Source organism: Arachis ipaensis, chromosome B8 (assembly GCF_059453495.1).
Source record: "Arachis ipaensis isolate K30076 ecotype BB chromosome B8, ASM5945349v1, whole genome shotgun sequence".
NCBI lineage: Eukaryota > Viridiplantae > Streptophyta > Magnoliopsida > Fabales > Fabaceae > Arachis > Arachis ipaensis.
This window is the reverse complement of record NC_142443.1, coordinates 22,434,286-22,447,039: the sequence shown is the minus strand read 5'-3', so window position 1 is coordinate 22,447,039 and position 12,754 is coordinate 22,434,286.

Genomic DNA, 12,754 nt, shown 5'->3' with positions numbered 1-12,754 from the left:
TTTTCATTCTATTTTTTATTTTCCATTTATTTTTGTGACTTCACATGATCATCAACCTAAAGAAAACATAAAATAGCCATGGAAAATAAATAGATATAATTAAATAACATTGGGTTTCCTCCCAACAAGCACTTCTTTAATGTCAATAGCTTGACAGTGAGCTCTCATGGAGCCTTACAGATAATCAGAGCAAGGTTGGGACCTCCTAACACCAAACTTAGAGTTTGACTGTGGGGGCTTTGGTTGACTCTGCAGTGAGAGAAGCTTTTCATGCTTCCTCTCTATGGTTACAGAAGGAGAACCTTGTGTCTTATAGTTTGCAATGTTTGCAAACCACAGAGCTTCCTGAATAGCAAACAATTGCTCATCCGGAAAGGTTTCAGAGATCTCAGTAGGAGGGAGGGATGCTCCTGCTACTGGTTCTATCCGGGACAGGTGATCAGCTACTTGATTCTCTGTTCTTTTTCTGTCTCTTATTTCTATATCAAACTCTTACAGAAGCAACACCCATCTTATGAGCCTGGGCTTTGAATCCTGCTTTGTGAGTAGATATTTAAGAGCAGCATGGTCAGTGTACACAATCACTTTTGATCCTACTAAGTAGGATCTAAACTTGTCAATGGCATAAACCACTGCAAGTAATTCTTTTTCTGTGGTTGTGTAATTTTTTTGGGCATCATTTAAAACACTGCTAGCATAATAAATGACATGCAGAAGCTTGTTATTCCTCTGTCCCAATACTGCACCAATGGTATGGTCACTGGCATCACACATTAGTTCGAAGGGTAATGTCCAGTCTGGTGCAGAAATAACTGGTGCTGTGACCAGCTTAGCTTTCAGGGTCTCAAACGCCTGCAGACACTTTGTGTCAAACACAAATGGCGTGTCAGTAGCTAGCAGATTGCTCAGAGGTTTTGCAATTTTTGAAAAATCCTTTATAAACCTCCTATAGAATCCTGCATGCCCCAGAAAGCTTCTAATTGCCTTAACATTGGCAGGTGGTGGTAATTTTTCAATTACTTCAACTTTAGCTTGATCCACCTCTATTCCCTTGTTTGAAATTTTATGCCCAAGGACAATCCCTTCAGTCACCATAAAGTGACATTTTTCCCAGTTTAAAACTAGGTTGGTCTCTTGGCATCTTTTCAGAACAAGTGCTAAATGGTTAAGGCAGGAGCTGAATGAGTCTCCAAATACAGAAAAGTCATCCATGAAGACTTCCAGAAACTTCTCTACCATATCAGAGAAGATAGAGAGCATGCACCTCTGAAAGGTTGCAGGTGCATTACACAGACCAAAAGGCATCCTTCTGTAGGCAAACACTCCAGAAGGACATGTGAATGCTGTTTTCTCTTGGTCCTGAGGATCTACTGCAATTTGGTTGTAACCTGAATAGCCATCCAAAAATAAGTAATATTCATGACCTACTAGTCTCTCTAGCATCTGGTCTATGAATGGTAAAGGAAAATGATCCTTCCTGGTGGCCGTATTGAGCCTTCTGTAGTCAATACACATACGCCACCCTGTAACTGTTCTTGTAGGAACCAGTTCATTCTTTTCATTATGAACCACTGTCATTCCTCCCTTCTTAGGGACAACATGGACATGGCTCACCCAGGGGCTATCAGAAATAGGATAGATAATCCTAGCCTCTAGTAACTTAGTGACCTCTTTCTGCACCACCTCCTTCATGGCGGGATTTAGCCGCCTCTGTCGTTGAACTACTGGCTTAGCATCATCCTCCAATAGGATCTTGTGCATGCATCTGGCTGGGCTAATGCTCTTAAGATCACTTATGGGCCACCCAAGAGTTGTCTTGTGTGTCCTTAGCACCTGAATTAGTGCTTTCTCTTCATGTGGCCCTAAAGCAGAGCTTATGATTACATGAAAAGTGTCACCTTCTCCCAGAAATGCATATTTTAGGGATGGTGGTAGTGGTTTGAGCTCGGGTTTAGGAGGTTTCTCCTCTTCCTGAGGAGTTTTCAGAGGTTCTTTTATTTCCTCTGGTTCCTCCAGATCAGGCTGAACATCTTTAAAAATGTCCTCTAGCTCTGATTCGAGACTCTCAGTCATATGGACTTCTTCCACCAGGGAGTCAATAATATCAACGCCCAGGCAGTCGTCTGATGTGTCTGGATGTTGCATAGCTTTGACAACATTCAACTTAAACTCATCCTCATTGACTCTCAGGGTTATCTCCCCTTTTTGGACGTCAATGAGGGTTCGTCCAGTTGCTAGGAATGGTCTTCCTAGAATGAGAGTTGCACTCTTGTGCTCCTCCATTTCTAGCACTACAAAGTCAGTAGGGAAGGCAAATGGCCCAACCTTGACAATCATGTCCTCAATTATGCCTGATGGGTATTTAATGGAGCCATCAGCAAGTTGAAGACAGATCCGGGTTGGTTTGACCTCTTCAGTCAAGCCAAGCTTTCTGATAGTGGATGCAGGGATTAGGTTGATGCTTGCCCCAAGATCACATAGAGCTGTCTTGGTGCAGTTACCCTCTAATATTCATGGTATCATAAAGCTCCCGGGATCTTTAAGCTTTTCTGAGAAGCTTTTCAGAATGACTACACTGCATTCTTCAGTGAGGAGAACTCTTTCAGTTTCTCTCCAATCCTTCTTATGACTCAAGATATCTTTCATGAACTTGGCATAAGAGGGTATTTGCTCAAGTGCCTCCGCAAACGGAATCTTTATTTCAAGAGTCCTGAGATAGTCTGCAAAGCGGGCAAATTGCTTATCCTGCTCCTCTTTGCGGAGTTTTTGAGGATAAGGCATCTTGGCTTTGTATTCCTCAACCTTAGTTGCTGCAGGTTTATTTCCTACAGAGGTAGGTTGAGAAGCCGTCTTGAGGGATTTATTATCAGCACTTGCAGGTGTCTGATCCCTCACTGGCATTTAAAAGCTAGGTTTGGAAGCTGGAGTGGCGTTAGACGCCAACTCCTCATCTGTTCCTGGCGTCTGAACGCCAAAACTGTGCTTCCTTTGGGCGTTCAACGCCAGTTCCTTACTTGTTTCTGGCGTTGAACGCCAGTCCTGAGCATGGTTTGGGTGTTTAGCGCCAGCCTTCCACCTAATTTCTGGCGTTTTAGCGCCAGAATTATTTTTCCCCAGGCTCTTACTGTCCTCAGATGGAATTTGGGTAGTTTGCTCATTTCTTGGCTTCCTGCTGCCTTGAGGTGGGGTATTTAATGTTTTCCCACTTCTTAATTGAACTGCTTGGCATTCTTCTGTTATTTGTTTTGACAGCTGCTGCTTTGTTTGCTTTAATTGTTCTTCCATATTTATATTAGCCATCCTTGTCTCTTGTAGTCTCTCCTTGAATTCGGCTAACTGTTTTGTTAGAAAATCCAATTGCTGATTGAATTCAGTAGCTTGTTCAGCAGGACTGAGTTCAATAGTCACTGTTTTAGCCTCTTCTTTCATGGAAGGTTCGCTGCTTAAGTACAAATGTTGATTTCTGGCAACTGTATCAATGAGCTCTTGAGCTTCTTCAGTTGTCTTCCTCATGTGGATAGATCCACCAGCTGAGTAGTCTAGAGACATCTGAGCTCTTTCTGTAAGCCCATAATAGAAGATGTCTAGCTGAACCCACTCTGAAAACATCTCATAGGGGCATTTTCTTAGCATCTCTCTGTATTTCTCCCAGGCATCATAAAGAGATTCATTATCTCCTTGTTTAAAGCCTTAGATGTCCAGCCTTAGCTGTGTCATCCGTTTTGGAGGAAAGTATTGATTCAGGAATTTTTCTGTCAGCTGTTTTCATGTCTTTATGCTAGCCTTAGGTTGGTTATTTAACCACCTCTTAGCTTGGTCTTTTATAGCAAATGGAAACAGTAATAATCTGTAGACATCCTGATCTACTTCCTTATCATGTACTGTGTCAGCAATTTGTAAAAATTGTGCCAGAAACTCTGTAGGTTCTTCCTGTGGAAGACCGGAATACTGGCAACTTTGCTGCACCATGATAATGAGCTGAGGATTCAACTCAAAGCTACTGACTCCAATAGAGGGTATACTGATACTACTCCCATATGAAGCAGTGGTGGGGTTAGCATATGACCCCAGAGTCCTTCTGGACTGTTCATTTCCACTTAGATCCATGATGGAGAAAGGGAGATGATGTAAAATAGAGAAAAAATATTTTTATTTATTTATTTATTTATTTATTTCGAAAATAAAATAAATTAAAATAAAATAAATAAAAATGGATGAAGATTTTCGAAAAATGGAGAGAGAGAAAGAAAAAAAAATTGGTTAGGAAGTTTTGAAAAAGATATGATTTGAAAAATTTTGACCAAGTCAACCCAAGTAATTTGAAAATTATGAGAAAAGATAAGATAGAAGATATGATTTGTAAAAGATAAATATGATAGGAAAAAGATGTAATTGAAAATTAAAAAAATATAAAAGATATTTGAAAAAGATAAATTTGTTTTGAAAAAGATATTGTGAAGATTTGAAAAAGATATTTATGAGTTGAAAAGATTTTAAGAAGGAAAAGATATAGAATTGTTTTGAAAAAGATATAAATTTTTTTTTAATCTTAAAAGGATAAGATTTGAAAAATTTTGAAATTGAAATCTGAATTTTTATAAAAAAATTCGAAAATATGGCTTAAAAATAGTTAGAAAAGATATTTTTTTTTTTGAATTTTGAATTTTATGATGAAAGAGAAAAACACATAAAAGACACAAGACTTAAAATTTTTAGATCTAATGCTCCTTGTTTTCGAAAATTTTGGAGGAAAAACACCAAGGAACACCAAACTTAAGAATTTTAAGATCAAGACACAAAGAATACTCAAGAACACTTTGAAGATTCACAAGAACACCAAGAACAAAAGAAAGAACACCAAACTTCAAATTTTTAGAAGACCAAAATAACTTTTCGAAAATTATATAAAGATTAACAAGAAAACACCAAACTTAAAGTTTGGTACAAGATTAAATCAAGAAAAATTATTTTTGAAAAAGATTTTTAATAGAACCGGTGCCCAATCATCAAGAACATAAACCAATGCTCTAGCCAATTGAGCTGTAAATGTAACACTTGTTTTGAAGAGGTATATTTTCACTAACTAAAAATAAATTCCTTTTTGAAGACTAATGCTTTGGAAAAACACATGAAAAACAAGAAAAGACACAGAACAAGAAAAACTAAAAATTAAACAAGACAAATAAACAAGAACAACTTGAAGATCAAAGAACACAACTTTGAAAATTTAAAAGAAAAATATAGAATATGCAATTGACACCAAACTTAGAACAAGACACTAAACTCACGAAAAAAAATTAAAAATTGATAAAGAAAAATAATATTTTTGAAAAATTTTTGAAAAGGAAATAAAGGACTCAGAATTTAATGACTCTATAGCAACAAAAATAAATTATTCCTAATCTAAGCAACAAAATAAACCTTTAGTTATTCAAACTCAAACAATCCCCGGCAACGGCGCCAAAAACTTGGTGCACGAATTGTGAATCACACTTTTCACAATTCGTACCACTAACCAGCAAGTGCACTAGGTCGTCCAAGTAATACCTTACGTGAGTAAGGATCGAATCCCACGGAGATTGTTGGTTTGAAGCAATCTCTGGTTATCTTGTAAATCTCAGTTAGGAGGTCAATTATAATTATTAGTTGACTTGCAAATGAACAAGGGAACATAAAATAAATACTTGGTATGCAGTAATGGAGAATATGTTGGAGTTTTGGAGATGCTTTGTCTTCTGAATCTCTGCTTTCTCCCTGTCTTCTTCTTCACGCACGCAAGGTTCCTCCTATGGCAAGCTGTGTGTTGGTGGATCACCGTTGTCAATGGTTACCATCCGTCCTCTCAGTGAAAAAGGTCCAGGTGCGCTGTCACCGCACGGCTAATCATCTGTCGGTTCTCGATCATGTCAGAATAGGATCCATTGATCCTTTTGCGTCTGTCACTACGCCCAACACTCGCGAGTTTGAAGCTCGTCATATTCATTCAATCCCTGAATCCTACTCGGAATACCACAGACAAGGTTTAGACTTTTCGGATTCTCAAGAATGCTGCCAATAGATTCTAGCTTATACCACGAAGATTCTGATCAAGGAATTCAAGAGATATTCATTCAATCGAAAGTAGAACGGAGGTGGTTGTCAGGCATGCGTTCATAGGTTGAGAATGGTGATGACTGTCACGGATCATCACATCCATCATATTGAAGTGCGAATGAACATCTTAGATAGAAACAAGCGTGTTTGAATAGAAAACAGAAATAGTTGCATTAATTCATCGAAACACAGCAGAGCTCCTCACCTCCAACAATGGATTTTAGAGACTCATGCCGTCAGAGATTACAAAGTTCAGATCTAAAAATGTCATGAGATCCAAAATAAATCTCTAAAAGTTGTTTAAATACTAAACTAGTAACCTAGGTTTATAGAAAATGAGTAAACTATGATAGATAGTGCAAAAATCCACTTCTGGGGCCCACTTGGTGTGTGCTGGGGCTGAGACTTAAGCTTCTCACGTGCCTGGGCTGTTTTGGGCGTTCAACGCCAGGTTGTAACCTGTTTCTGGCGTTGAACTCCAACTTGTAACTTGTTTCTGGCGCTGGATGCCAGACTGCAACATGGAACTGGCGTTGAATGCCAGTTTACGTCGTCTATCCTTGAGCAAAGTATGGACTATTATATATTTCTGGAAAGTCCTGGATGTCTACTTTCCAACGCAATTGAGAGCGCGCCATTTGGAGTTCTGTAGCTCCAGAAAATCCACTTTGAGTGCAGGAAGGTCAGAATCCAACAGCATCAGCAGTCCTTTTTCAGCCTGAATCAGATTTTTGCTCAGCTCCCTCAATTTCAGCCAGAAAATTTCTTAAATCACAAAAAAAAACACAAACTCATAGTAAAGTCCAGAAATGTGATTGTTAATTAAAAAACTAATAAAAATATACTAAAAACCAACTAAATCATACTAAAAACTAAGTAAAAACAATGCCAAAAAGTGTATAAATTATCCGCTCATCACAGGGTCTCCAGTAGTGGTTTCAATGAGACTATGATTAAATTGGTTCAATAATTATTATGAGATCATCAACAATCATATATACAATAGCTTAGTTTGAACACCCTAAGAGATTTTAGGGGGAAAAACCATTTTCAAGAGCTATGTCATAAATTTTTGTATTACAGGTTATTATTTCAAACACAAACTAACTTAATCAAGTAACCAGAGCAAAATTACAAAATAGATCCAGCAACAAGCAACCAGCTAACAACGATTAGAAAACAGCAATTACACTAACATTGGTACATTATGAAACAGAGCAGTAACCAGAGCAAAATTACAAAACAGAGCCAGTAACAAGCAACCAGCTAACAACAATTACAAAACAAACCAAAACATTAACCAATGCAATAATCACAAAACATTAAACCTTCACCCAGTAATTACAAACAAATCCAGCAATTACAAATATTAGCACACTATAAAACATTCCAAAACACTAAACCTTCACCCAGCAAAACCAACAATTACAAAACAAAGCAATCAGTGAATTTGAACAAAAAAATTAAGAGCCATCAGCAACTAGTAATTACAAAATAGAGCCATCAGTAAATTTGAACAAAAATTTCAGAGCCATCACTATCCAACAATTACAAAATAGTAAAACACTAAAATAGACTAACAGAACCATCGAGCCATCAGTAAATTTGAAAAAAAAAATTTACAGCCATCACCAACCAGTAAATACAAGACAGATCCATCGACAGCAGGCAATTACAAAATATTACAAGAAAAATGGAACAAAAATTGAACAACAATTTCAAAACTTCATACGAAGATGAAGACTGAACATTCAGAAATTAAAAGGAAGAAGCGGAGGCGAAGCCACTAACCTTCGATGGAGGAAGGGATGGCAATTGGCGAGACGAGGCAATAGGCGAGACGACGGCGAGCTGCTCCAAGCCACGAACAGAGAAGCCAGCGAAGATGAAGACGACGTGACGAGCTACCTGAGTTCTGGACACGGGAAAGAGGAAGAAGCGGCGGCACTGAGGACCTGGGGACGGCGGCGGCACTGAGGACCTCGGGCACGACGGCGGCAATGAAGGGCTAGGGTTTTGCTTTGCTTCAGAGGTCTCCAGGGAGTGCACGAATGATTTGGGGAAGAGGGGGGTGTATTGGTTCACGGATGGTTACCAGTCCGGTCCAATTGGCCGGTTCGACAGTTTTCAAGCGGTTCTATATCTAGCGGTTATAAGTAGCGGACCGAACCGTTTTTATTACCGGTTCCCAGTTAAACTGGTTTGACCGGCTGGTCCGGTCCGATTTTCAGAATCATGGTTGATAGTGGCTGAAATGGCCACTTAAGTATGTATTTATATATTGGGCTTGGGCCCAACTTGGGCTCGGTCTAACCTGTTAGCGTTTTTGGCCCGTTTGACCCAATTTTGGGCCAAACCTTTGAAATTAGCGTCCGATTCTGTTTTATTAACCTTTATGATAAATTCAATAGAGATTATATATATATATAGTTAAAGAAGAAAAAATATATAATACTGAATAAATAAATAATTGTCAAATAATATAGAGTAAAAATTTCGTATTCTATAAAGAATTATATAGTCTCTAATGTATTCATTATATTATATAAAATAAGTAAGTTAAACTTATTATCAAAATTTAAACACAACTAAACTTTTAATTAATATTATTGTTGATTTATTCGGACCCAATTATTAATTATTTTATTATTTGTTTACAATAATTTTACATAGTTGATTAAAATAATTGTCATATCAAAAATAATATTTATTATTTGCAGTTTTTTTAACTTAACTATTTTTTTTCTTAGTTATACTAAGAGCAAAGAAAAATAGAAATAAAAATAACTTAAAAACTGAAAAAAGAAAGAAACTTCATATCCAAAAATTTAAAAATAACATATTAAAGAAGAATAGTCGTAATATATAAATTGGTGGAACAATTTAAATTTAAATTAATCTAAAACTAATTTAATCAAATACCAATATTAGAATTAAATTACTTAAATAATATTTAATTTATTTTAGTCCTTAGACACGTATATATTAGAGTCATTCTCGTACAACCAACTGAACATCATAAATTCGAATATTTAGAATTCGTGCAAATTCAGACCATCCCTTGTTAAATAAGTTTCATCATCCGCTATCCATGCAATGCGGCAAGGTATATATAATTGCCACAACGAGAAGCTAAACTAGCCTTTATTCCCCTCAATGGCATTGCATTGATGCAAAATGTAAACCCCGAGTAATTAGTAAATAATTAATCAATAAATTAATTATTATTTAAAGAAAACAGAAAAATTAAATTTTATAATTTAAAGAAGTAGAAATAATTAAAATAGAAATTTAATACTAATTTTAAAGGTTTTAGCCTACAAATGGACCAACGGGTCGAACTGATTGGACCGGATCCAAATCGAACGCATGGTCCAACATATAAAATGCCAAGTTCAGCCCCTTTCTTCCCCAAAAACACTTGGGCATGCTGAATGGGGGAAGAACACAAGGGAGAAAACACAAAACCCTTGTCCAATTTCAAATCCATATAACTTTCAATTCGGAGCTCCGATTGACGAGCCGTCAGCGGCCACGCGTTCGTCTCATAATTCTCTACAAAACCCACCCAATAATTTGGTAAGAAAATAACTTTTTCTCACCCAGTTCTCCCCTTTTCAGTTTCAAAATCCTAGGTTTTGGATATTGAGAAATTGAATAATTTTGATGGTTTAGATGAACTCTAGCAGCAGATAATCACTGGATTTTTGCCCCTTTGACTCGTGGATAAGGTGAGAAACCTCTAACCCTTGTGAAATTGTTAAATTAGCAAACCTTATATTGATTTTAGTGATGTTTGTGTGGAATTAGATTGTATATATATGAATTAGAACCAAATTGATGAAGTTGGAAGCTTGAGTTTGAGCTTGGAGGCTGGGTTTTTTTATTGATGTACGTTCGGGACCTTGGGCGTTGGTAAAATGGACATAATTAAGGTGCTTCGACATTAGGGAGGAATCGGCTAAGGTATGATTTTGGTTTCTCGTAGATAATATATAACGTTGTGTGAAAACTTAGGTTAGATGACCATAGAATAAGCTTGAATGTGTTGAATTGTTGAACTTGATGGATTATATGTACTGATGAGTGTGATGAGTAGTGTGGGTGAAGTGTATATATAAAGTTGATGCATGATATATATGATGGAGTTAATGTGTGTGTGTGTGTGTGTGTGTGAATTGTATGAAAAATTATTGATAATAATGAGTGATATAAGTCTTGATGATGGTTGGTGAGGTTGTGATGCAGAATGTATATGATGATGAGAATTATAAGTTTGAGCAATAAATGTGGAGATGTAGGGCTATGAATTATTAATGAATTGTGTTGTTGTTGGCTATTAATTACAGGGCAAAAATTGATAAAATTAAGTATTGGGAGGTTGTGGAAGGAATGAAATGTTTAGGGAATTGCTTTGAGTATGTTTGAAGTTGTTTTAAGGTTTGAACTTTGGTTTTGAAATTGAGAGTTTGGAAAATAGAGATTTTAAACTCTTTTGGTAAAAATATATTTTTAACAAATTTCAGTGGATCAAAACTTAAGCCTTGGATTTTGGATTTGAATGAAATTTTTTTTCAAATTAAAGATAATCTCAAGATCTTCAAAATGATTTAAAATTTGTGAAAATCGGAGTTTTGTAGAGAAAACTATGAACGTCGGAAGTTAGGTATATAAAACTGATTTTTAATGACTTAACAACTTTTGGAGCAAAAGGGAGTGTCGTATACGCGACTTACACGCGCAACGCGAGCTATGCTCACTGTTTTGTAATCTCGCGTATGCGGGGCAAGGCCTCCGTAAGCAGAACCCAATTTTGAAAACTCGCAGACGCAAGAGTACGCACGCAACGCGAGCCTCCCTGTTTTAACCAAAAATGAGATTTTTGAATGTTAAGTCAGTCATCTATCTTTCCAAACCTCCCTTACACTTGTTTAAGATCCGATAGCTAGATTTTAGGCTACGGAGTGGGTTAAGGGTGTTGAGGTTTGAGAAGTGAGGGATTAATTCGAGGAGATGTTGAAGGTGATGAATGTGATGATGATGAATGAGTTTAATTGAGATGATGATGATAGATTATGATTGAGATGATTATGACCGAGTAAGAGGCGGTGGCGTTATCCACTTGCTCCAGGTATGAGATGAGGAAGAAGAATAATTGAAGTAATTATGAGGAGAATGACTATGAATATGAAGTGTGAATGTATGTTCTGTTTTATTTTGTTGCATTACTTTCTCTCTGTTTGTAAAGTGTGCCGGGCACCTGACGATCAGGTTTTTATGGTGGTAAAGAATGTCATAAAAACAGTCGCGTTGTAGATATAGTTTCTAAACCAACAAAAATCTCTATCGTGCAAACGTTTTGGTTGTCACAAGTAACAAACCCCTTTTAAAATTGATAACCGAGTATTTAAACCTCGTGTCGTCTTCTCAAGGAACTGCAGGGAAGTATGTTCTTATTATTAGTTATGGAAATTGTAAAATTGGGGTTTCAAGAACGAGGAACGAGTAATTTGATGACAAGTAAATTAAATGGCAATTGAAAATAGATAAATACTGTAAAGCAAACTTTTGGCAAGGTATGAGAAATTAGAGGTCCTATCCTAGCTATCCTTAGCAATGATGATGATGGTTGAATCCTAATTCCACTTTGTTAACCTTTACTAAGATAAAGGAAGGTCAAGGGATTAATTGGTTTGATCTTCGAATCCTATTTATTTCCTAAGAAAAGATTGGGATTATAGAAGTTCAATTCAATTAACAAAGATAACAATTATCAATTATGCTGTTGAATTGGATAACTCCTGAGTTACTGATTTCTTAACCAAGACCAAAAGGAGAAAAATAAATCTACTTGGAATAAAAATGTCTTCAGAGTAAAAGTAACAATAGCATGAATAAGAGAAATCAATATTAAACTGAAATACCTCAATTAACATTAATTCAAATAATCTGTAACATGAAAGGATTCATAAAGTAGCTTGCAAAAGTAAATAAAAGGAATATTGAACCTGATCAAAGAGATAATCCTGAAAGTGAATAAAAATCCTAAATCTAAATCCTAATCCTAAAGAGAGAGAGAGAATCTCTCTCTAAACTAAATCTAATTCATGGAAAGTAAAAATTGGTGAGCTCTCTCTGAATGGATGCATTCCCTCACTTTATAACCTCTGGTCTATGCCTTCTGGACTTGGATTTGGGCCAAAAAGGGCTTCAAAAATCGCTGGGAGCGTTTTCTGCAATTTCTGGTGCGTGGCCTCTGTCACGCGTCCGCGTGGGTCACGCGGTCGTGTTATTCGGAGCTTTTCTTGCCACGCGGTCGCGTCAGTCATGCGGCCGCGTCGCTGCTTCTTCGCGCTTGGCACGCGATCGCGTCGTCCATGCGATTGTGTGGATGCCAGTTTCTTGAAGGACTCCATTTTGTGCTTTCCTTCCATTTTTGTATGTTTTCTTTCCATCCTTTGAGTCATTCCTGCCTTAGAAGATCTGAAACTACTCAACACACTGATCATGGCATCGAATGGAAATAAAGGTAATTAAAATAATTAATTTTAAAGCATAGGAAACATGTTTTCCAGTTACATCACATAATAAGGAAGGAGAAGTAAAACCATGCAATTAATATGAATAAGTGGGTAGAGGATTGAATAAATCACTCAAATTA